Consider the following 10,301-nt stretch of genomic DNA (forward strand, 5'->3'; position numbering starts at 1 on the left):
AATTTTGTTTTTAAATATAAAAACTTACTATACAACTAACAAGAAATAGCGACGCGATAAAAAAAAATTCAGAGATCACGGAGGATTTACTTTGGTCATTATAACGCCCACGGTGGCCGCGCGGCATAAGCGTTGGACTATCATGCCGTGGGTCCCAGGTTCGAATCCTGGGTCTGGCAAGTACACATATTGTTTTTCAATATGTGTGTGAGTCAGGGTATGGACCTAATAGGTTGAGCAAGTGGCTGACATCCATTTCTCGTAAAAAAAAATCTGTTAATACAAACCTCTCTGTGAAGAGACTCTGTGAAGGCCCATATGATCCTATTAACCACATTTATTAATCCAACATGAAATATGTATAATAACCATTTTAATTGTTTTATAAACATTTTGGCGTCAGGTAATTCATCAAATTTATTAAATTCTGATATATTTTATTACTTTTAATCCTTTACTAATAATTAAATAATTCAAGCATGTCCAACATCAAGTAGGTTATGATCTACTACCTAGTAAGAAAACTGGCATTAATCTACCTACTACACTCTCCCACTATTATTCTTCAACCTAACAAACATAATATATTTGGCTGGGTACAATTAAACAACTCTTTTCTTGGTTTTGGTCTTATTTTGGCCACTCATTGTAAAATTATTGTAAGCTAGAGCCTACTCCATAATGGTACTACACGACGCCTCAGCTTAAAATGCGGGGACCTCACATCTTCTCTTTCTTTTACTCCTGTGGTAGGCTGTGAGTGAAGCAATAAGAATCAAGTGATATGAAGAGTTCATGCGAGCTTCTTTATGGTTAATTTGAAAACAACTTTCACGTAACCTAGTTAAGGAAATAAAAATAGGCATCGTTAATCGTCAAAAGCTCAATCAAAATATATTATAATATTACATATTACAAGCTTCTAACATTTTTGTTAATAGAATTGACAGTATTTTAAAATATTTGTTGTTACGAGCATTAAAAATATTCTTCAAACCATTCTTTGGATTAAAATATACATTTTTGCCAGACGCGGAATTCGAACCGGCATTCACTGCTTCTGAGATGAGATTTCTCCATAGAAAAGATAATCTATACTAAAATAAAATGTCTCATAATATATATATGTACCTACTAAATAGTTATTGAATTATTTAAATAAAGAAATCATACTATTAATATATCTAACAATAATTTTAATCAAATTCGTTTGCATACTATTTCGATCTTTTATTTATATCTAATTATCCGCAATAACCGACCGTAGCGAACCGTTAGTCGGCTTAAATAGAACACACCACTACTTTCACGCAATTATTTTTAGCCTTCAGTCCAAGGACAGTGGGTGCGTCGCAGCCTACGCTGAAGAAGGCCCTCGATTACGTCACAAGACGGTATCTGAAGCTGCATAAGCCTTACATTTAAAGCTGCGGCGGAGATTCTAAGATACCCGCGCGAAAATTACACGAGCCACCGATTGATTTGGGAAACGTAATTACTCGGGAGAGATCATCTCTGTGATACGGACTCAAACCAGTGGTGTTACATAATTTAAGTTACAGTATAATAACTCATAACAAATATTGAGAATACCAGGTAGTTAACAATCAAAACTCGATATGTCACATGTATACCTTTCTAAAATAAGTTATTTGTGCAAAACTACACACACATCAGGTTGACTTTCAATAATAGTCAAAAAACATCAATAGACTTTAAAAATGACGTGACTTTCAAATCGAGACATGTCCATTTCATTCAATAACCATAACGTAAACGTATAGCTACTGTATGTATGCATTAAAAATATGTATATACATTAATTTATAATAATATCATTTATTTTAAGCATTAATTATTATTATTATTGCGGTGAAATTGAATAACAGATAATTTCATTTATTTCTAAACTGTAAATAGTGGACATGTTCAGTTTTGATTGTAAACTACTGTATCACTCACTTATTGATAATGTTACTACCATCTCTCTACTACTCCTATCACTATCACCATCAGTATCAATTATTTGTTGAATAAAATAAACTATTTAATTATTAGCAAGAGCAAGTACGTTATAACTAAAAAATGGAGTGATCCGGGCGTCGGTTAGTAATTAAGGCAACTAATGAAACATTAATATAAAACACAAAAACCGATAGTCAACATTAACGCAATTTGATAGTAATTACTAGTTAAATTCGTCGTAATTAAGTAGGATGATCGTAGCCTAATTGGAAAAACACATTGGCGCTAATTTAATGGTTACAGGTTCAAGTCCTGACGGACGTCGTATTTTTTTCAAAAACGATTTTTTTTCTAGTAGATACCTATACATCTGTGGTATTTCCAAATTATGTATATTCAATATTATAGAATGTTACATTCTCAAATCTTGTGAATTATTTGTCGATTAAAAAATGATTGACAATAATTGTTACAGTTATAGTAATTACAATAATAATGAAAATATAAAATAATTATTTCTTTATCGTTTCCAAAGGTAACTGACGTTTTTTGTGACAATTTTGTGAGTGAAATTATTGTTTTTTTACATTTTCAGCCGAATTCTCTGATTGTCGGTTGACGTGAATTATGTTTCGATTTTAGGAATGTCACATAAATAGGTACATACTAGTATTTATACATTTTAATAATACATTTTCTTTAATGGATTAAATAGACGAGTGACATAAAAAACGATCGAATCATAAGAAAATTTACAATAATAATGTCTGTGACATAAAAAACGATCGAATCATAAGAAAATTTACAATAATAATGTCTGAAAAATAAATCATTAACTTACTGTACTCCTTGAAACAATGTCAAAAAATCTAATTCCATTTTTTATTTCAGATAGATCATTGTAGAAACTGGTCCACGCTGAGGGTTACGCCACTTTGCAAAATGTAGTTACGCCACTTGCTATCTCAGGATTGAAGACAGGATTTAGACATTCCAGCGACAAACGGCGATCATCGAATGTTGGTTTCGCTTAATGACATTTTCTAATCGAGTGGCTTTTTGTCAATTTCACACGTGAATTATTTGATCATGTAAACATTTCCGAAGCTCCATAAACAAAGTAGCTTTGAATGATTTTATAAAGGCACCAGAACAGTGTTTCCCAACGTGGGGCGTATTTTAATTTGAATTTTTTGGGGTGCAATGCACAAATAATTTTTATTTGTTTTATTTTTTTTTTACTATAAAACGTCAACATAGATAATACAATGGCGTGGATTTGTGTCAAAACAGAAACGAAATACCCAATTATGAAAAAATTAGCATGAAAATAACTGTTGCCATTTCCATCATCATATTTAGTTGAATACGGGTTAAGCGCAGTAAATGATTTGTTATTGAAAAAAAGAAATCGTATTGATACCACAAACCGTAGAGATTTAAGATTAAAATTAAGCAAATTAGTACTTCACATTTTCACAACTTCATTCACAACTTTGCAGCTCTGTTCACATCAAGCACAAGGATCGCATTAATTTTCTTCCAAGTTGTAATGTAGTAAACATAATATTTACTTACGAAAGTTAAATTAAAATAATTACAAGATAAAAAGAACCCTTTATATACAACGTTTTAAAATTTTCTGCTGAATCATATAAACTTGACTTGACTTGACTAACGATCAAAAAAATTTGTACTTGATAGAAATATTACTGAAATATCGTATTGATTTTCATAGTAACGCACTTATATATTAATATTAATAATTTAGTTACTAGGACCCCCTAAGCAACCAATAACAGTTTTACTTTTTATGGATTTCTTCCGAAATAACTTTTCATACAAAACAGAATTAACTGAAAATGAAATCTGGCATCGTGTTCTAATATATTATAAAAGTTTCAAATGTCTAGCTAGTCGGGAAGTTAGTTAAAAATCGATTGCAAGATTTGTACTGGACAAACAACCACCGGACAAATAAGAATACGAGCCAATATAAACGTTGTAAAATAGTATTTGAAGTTTGTATAAAGATGTTGTTTCGTTTTTACGAGAAATGGACGTTAGGCACTTGCTCAACCTATTACGTCCACACTCTGACTCCAAACACACATTAAAAAAAACAATACGTATGTTTGCCAGACACAAGATTTAAACCTGGGATCCGCGACATTATAAGCCGACGAAAATTTTACCTGTGTCATAAACCACCATAGCGTTAATATTACGATAACGATAGTTTGCCAGAATAGCGACCATATTCTCCACTTCGTGAAAAACTGTCACTACTTTCAAAACTTGTAATATGTATTCGTTCATTTGCCGCTTATAAGCAACGCATGACCTACCTACCCCCACGGGACATCGCTGGATACTATATATGATTGACAGCACGTTTCCCTGCCTAGTTACAATAAGATTTTTTCAATTTGATTTGGTAGGCATGTCAAACAAAACATCTTAACACCACTGCACAGTTATGTACTGAAATATGACTATATTCTAAAACATTAGAGCGAGAGGTTTAAAAGAATACTATTTTATTTAATAAAAATACTTTATGCAGTCATCAAATGTTTAAAATAAATATAAAGGATAATAAGGCTTCAAAATTATACAAATAGATTATCTACAACGTTTAAGGTATGTCCAGGATCATGCTTTGAAAATAGAAAAAAGCTCCATTTTGACCCACGCTGAGCACGTCCGCCCATTGGCATCGTGTTTTGATATATTCTAAAAGTTTCAACTGTCTAGCTAGTCGGGAAGTTAGTTAAAAATCGATTGCAAGATTTTTACTGGATAAACAACCACCGGACAAACAAGAATATGAGCTAAGAAAAACGTAGTAAAAATGAAATGGGATGGCATTCTAAGTCTCCTTATGGGTAGCACTTTACTTAGGGACGTCACTGCCGACACCACATACTAGAATATTACTATTTGTAAGTTATATATATAAAATTTACTGTATTTTCCTGAATATAACACGATGTTTTTCTACCTTAGGTATTTTCTCTGTATAGCATTTTCGTTATATTCGAGCTTTACGAAAAACAATACTGGAAAATTAGTTCAGTGTCTATCGGAAAATGTTTTTAAGAAATATGGAAAGTTTGGAAAATAACAGAAATGAAACATCGAAAAGTGATGAAATTCAAATACAATAGTATGATAATTCAAACGTATCAGAATAAACGATTTAATTTACCATTTTGATAATTTGATACATTTTATTTTTTTAGTCATCGTCAAAAATACTTCAGTTTCATCAGTGATGTCCATAGGCAAAGTGCGTCCTTAAGAAGACGTCAAAGCAGCATTTCCACGAAACCTACTCTCAAATACTATGTTTTAGGTACGTGGAGATCTGTGGCGCTGACTGGTTTCGAAACACCCTTGTAAAAATGTTGCCTGTGTGATTAACCGCCATTACAATTACATGTATTGCAATAGTTATTACAATATAATAATATTTATATGTTTTGATTCCTTTCTAAGCTTAGATATCGATATTTTCAAATGAAGTGACCGCATCGTCTGCTTCACTGAAAACCGTTATTACTTTTTTTTTAAATATATGTATTCGTTACTTCATTCGCCGCCCATATGCAACGCATGTTCTGCTTAGCCTTACTGAACGTCTTTGAGTCTCTTATTCGAGGTAAATTAATATACCCGTCATCCATGATGGCCGCGCGGCTTAAGCGTCGGCCTATAGCGTCGTGGGTCCCAGGTTCGAATCCTGGATCTGGCAAGTACACGTCATATTGTTTTTCAATTTGTATATGAGTCAGAGTATGGACCTAATAGGTTGAGCAAGTGGAAGACAATCCATTTCTCGTAAAAACAAAATCTGTTAATACAAATTTCCACTCTGTGGAGGCCCATATAATCCTATTAGGATCGGACATAGTCGGAAGAAAAAAAAAGTATACTCAAAGACGTTGAAAAAAACAGCGCATAAATTTCTATGAACTTAATTGAATGAAACTGAAAAAAATAATTTGGTAATAATTTATTATTCTGGCCGGATCTATAAATCTTTCGCGTGCCGTGTGTTCACCACCGCTGCACTAACCGTAGTTACCTATTTTTCCAGCATCACTGTTACGGCATTATATTTACTCGTATAAAAGCTCTATCTTCATTTTTTTCTTCAACATGTTTGGAAATTACAAAAATTATTAATTCATTACTCGGAAAAGCCTCTGAAACGTAGCATATATCGGAAAATCGTAGAAAAAATCTTGGATCGAGTGGAATTCGAACACACGTCATTTACTTGCCGACCCAAGGACTTACTGTGTAGCTATAGATATTACCGAAATGAATATGTAACTACCTTTTCTGAGGCTTTTTCAATCTGAATATTTCCATTCCATTCAATCTCGTAATCTTATATATGACACTAACTGTGATTTTTCAAATCAATAATAATAACAAAAATCTTAAAAAAGCTTAGTTTAAAAAAAATTCAAATTATTATTTTTTCACTGTTATTTCTTGGTGGAAAGACGCTGTATTGTGATGTTTCAATTATTTCATTTCTTTACAATGCCTTTTCATCAAAAATTGGCAGAAAATATAATATACTTATTTGAAATAATAAACAAAAAAATATATAATATATTATCAAGCAAGCTAGTCGGCGTAGCGTTTTGAACAATATAATATACAAAAAAAACACAATGGATATTAAAAATATATTGAATAGCATTTTTATTTCAACCTTTTTGTGACACAAAAGATTAAAGGCAATCGTCTGTGAGCATTTCGTTTTCGGGCAACATTCATTAAAAAATATCAAAATACATACCGAATGTCAAAGTAATTACTCTCGGTCCTTTTGTCTATGACCCAATGTCTATAAGTATCGAATGAAACTCAAGCAAAGATGAATCTTATTTATAACAGTGGCACTACTAAGAATTCTATAAAGGGATATTTTATCGAAAAAAAATCCATTGCTCAGGCATGATACTGAATGATACTTATCAGCGCCATCTTTAGATTAATAAAGCTTGAGTATATCTTTTTGCGCAAGCAACGAGTGGTCCACTGTCCAGCTGTTAAAATCAGATCCCAGTTTGCTTGACATATTGATTTGCCCTTTCTCGTTTCAAATTTAATTATAAAAAAATCTCAAATCAAATATATTATGGATAGTTTATAAATAATATACATTCCTGTTATTCATCAGCTGTCAAAGTCAGACTAGTCCTTCACACAAAAACCGGTGGTAATATCGATTTCCGAAAAATATATAGCATTGATCTGTGCATTACATTTTTTGTAGAAAGTGTGTTAATGCTAGTGTATTATTTATCATGTAACTCATATATGTAAATCAAACCATTCCCTGTGTGAATACGACAGACGCGTCAGTATGAGCACTATATGAAACAATGACAGGTCATCCATAGACAACAACGGAAGGGGCGGAAAAAGTAGGACCAGTCGTTGTGAATGTATCGGCTTTCTACTTGAGTCGGCATTGTACTTAGGCATGATAATGATACTAAAATAAGTTGTATATCCCCAAACTCTATTGATCGTAATATTCACTTTTAAATTTCCAGAATGCGGGAAAATTTACACCATGGCAACACTTTACCTGTAATCACGATGACTCGAAGAATCATGTTATTAAAATGTTGAATCTACTCTTTTAATTATTGATTATCTTTCTATGTCACAATAAATCAATTGTATCACATCAATTTGTTTGTCATAATATCCGCTTTTTATGGCAGTACACATCTGGACGCTCCCCGCGCACTATTGGTAAAAAACTGATTCATCATACATTTCGTTTTACGCTTACGCCGTATTCAAAGAATCCATTCACCCTTATTTGAGCTGAATAGTGTTTTTAATTCAGTTCCTACAACTCTGTCAAACCAAGAAAACGTGTTTTTCACTAAATACTTTTCCCAACACACGCGTTGTGTAACCTAACATAATATACTATACCTACTCATCTTTGTAATTTGTACTGTGCCTCTATAAACCAGTTCATCACGACAGTGTTCATTCTGAAGCAATCCACCCACCAAAAACATACCACCCCTCTCTCTTGCGATTCATCCCCGTATACGTCCGGAGCTAAAATGTAGTTTGTTAGTAGGTACCCCAATGATGTTAGTTACCCAATATTAAAGGACCGTACTCATGACGAATTAAACAGAATTGACATAAATTGTGGACGTTTTACATGGCATTTAAACCAACCTACTATAACGTTTTTTTTTTATTTTCTGTAAATTTACACATTTTCCAGTCACTTTATCTCTCACGTATTTTTGATTTTAGTAGTTTAGAAAGGAACGTGCGCTCATATGACGTGATAGCACAAAACACTATATTTACCCTACTGGGTGTGATGTAACGGGCTACGAATGTCGAGTGTGGACAAATATGGAATAAACTTAAACACATAAATAATAATATGCTATCTGTAATTAATAGTTATATCTGTATGATAATAATATACAATAAAGTTTGGCACGTAAATGTAACGTGCATTCAATATTGAAGGCAGTCGACACGTTTTGTTATACTTGGGTTTTATGGCATAACCATCATAAAGTACCCTGCTTCAAAACCTCTATCCGTGACTATGGCTTTTCAAATATGTATATCTATTAATATGTCTACGCGTAATGGTAATGTGTTTTCCTTATTATACATACATATACATTCACATTTATAACTAAGTACCCAGGTATAAATATGTAAGTAGGTAAGTATATTGGTTTTGAGAATACCTCAGTCACCTGCGCTTTGCAGACGACATAGTTGTCTTCGCGGAAACTCAAGAAGAACTCCAGGGCATGATGCAAGAGCTCGCAAATGAAAGCTTGAAAGTAGGTTTAAAGATTAATATCTCATAGACAAAAGTAATGATAAACCACTTCGCTGATCCAAAAGCGATATTCATCAACGGCAATCAAATCGAGAGAACCAACAGCTATGTCTACATCGGACAGCAAATGTCTGTAGATGGAGGCATAGATGACGAGATTGCTCGAAGAGCTAAGCTAGCTTGGAGTGCATTCGGGTGCTTAAGTAATACATTCAAGAGCGACCTTCCAATATGCCTGAAGCGTAAAGTGTTCAACCAATGTGTGCTACCAGTGCTAACGTATGCTTGCAAAACAAGGACTCTCAACACACGAGAGATCCAAAAATTGAGAGTTGCGCAACTTGACATGGAAAAGTGCATGTTGGGCATAACGCGTAAGGACCGTGGAAGAAACCAATGGATAAGAAAGCAAACAAGAGTGAGAGATGTGATAGAGGTCACCAAATTCATGAAATGGCGGTGGGCTGGACACATCGCATGGCGAATGGACGGCCACTGGACGAATGCAGTGATTCAGTGATACCCGAGAGGCACTAAGCGGCCACAGGGGCGCCCCAAAACCCGCTGGATTGACGAACTTGTCAGGTTTGGTGGAAGTACGTGGCAAATAAAAACAAGGAACCGAGAAGAGTGGAGGGAGCTGGGGGAGGCCTTCATCCAGCAGTGGATCGACCCCAACTCGGGACAGATTCTTAAAAAAAAAAATAGACGATTCTAACAGCTCAGGTTATTACACACTAAATGCCCGTGTATGTCATTCTTTTGTGTTGAAAAATATTATACGTCTAAATACCTAGGTTATTTCATAGGTAATAATAATATGTCAATTCGAATATTTCAAACTCGATTTTATCAAAACATACACAACTCAATACAACATCAACTGTATACTGACCCATCGAATTATATTATGTTCTACGTCCCTGAATTGAATAAGCGTGTCTCCAGGGACTTTGAAACAGGACTCACAGAAAGAGAAACAACTTTTGGTTTCAATGCTATCAAATATATACGCTCATAGATTGAGGATACCCTTTGATTAGTTTTCCAATGGATAAACTTCGTGCCAACATTTTCTCAACTCTCAGTTCTATCTTGTCTCTGATTTTCTTTTTCTTTGTCCACATCTTCTTCAATGTGTGTTGTGAAAAATAAACTTTAAAGACGGTTTCAAAGTCGTTCGGATGAAATCTTTTATAAGGATATTAGAGGTGAAATAATGAACTATTCAACAGATTGACAGTATTGTATCTTTACACAGATTTAGATACACTGTTGTGTATCAAATACATTTGACCATTCAGTGAAACATAAAAAATCGCAGCATTTCCAGTATATTTTTTTGCAAACATCCAATATAATAAAATACCATGTCAGTCGTAGTGATTTTAATTATGCACTTTATTTGGCGATCTTGTTTAAATTACAATATGTATTTCTCCACCGTTTATCCTTTCAATAATTCACC

The sequence above is a fragment of the Rhyacophila brunnea genome, unplaced genomic scaffold, assembly GCF_057557595.1.
Source record: "Rhyacophila brunnea isolate RB1 unplaced genomic scaffold, BYU_Rbru_1.0 scaffold_19, whole genome shotgun sequence".
NCBI lineage: Eukaryota > Metazoa > Arthropoda > Insecta > Trichoptera > Rhyacophilidae > Rhyacophila > Rhyacophila brunnea.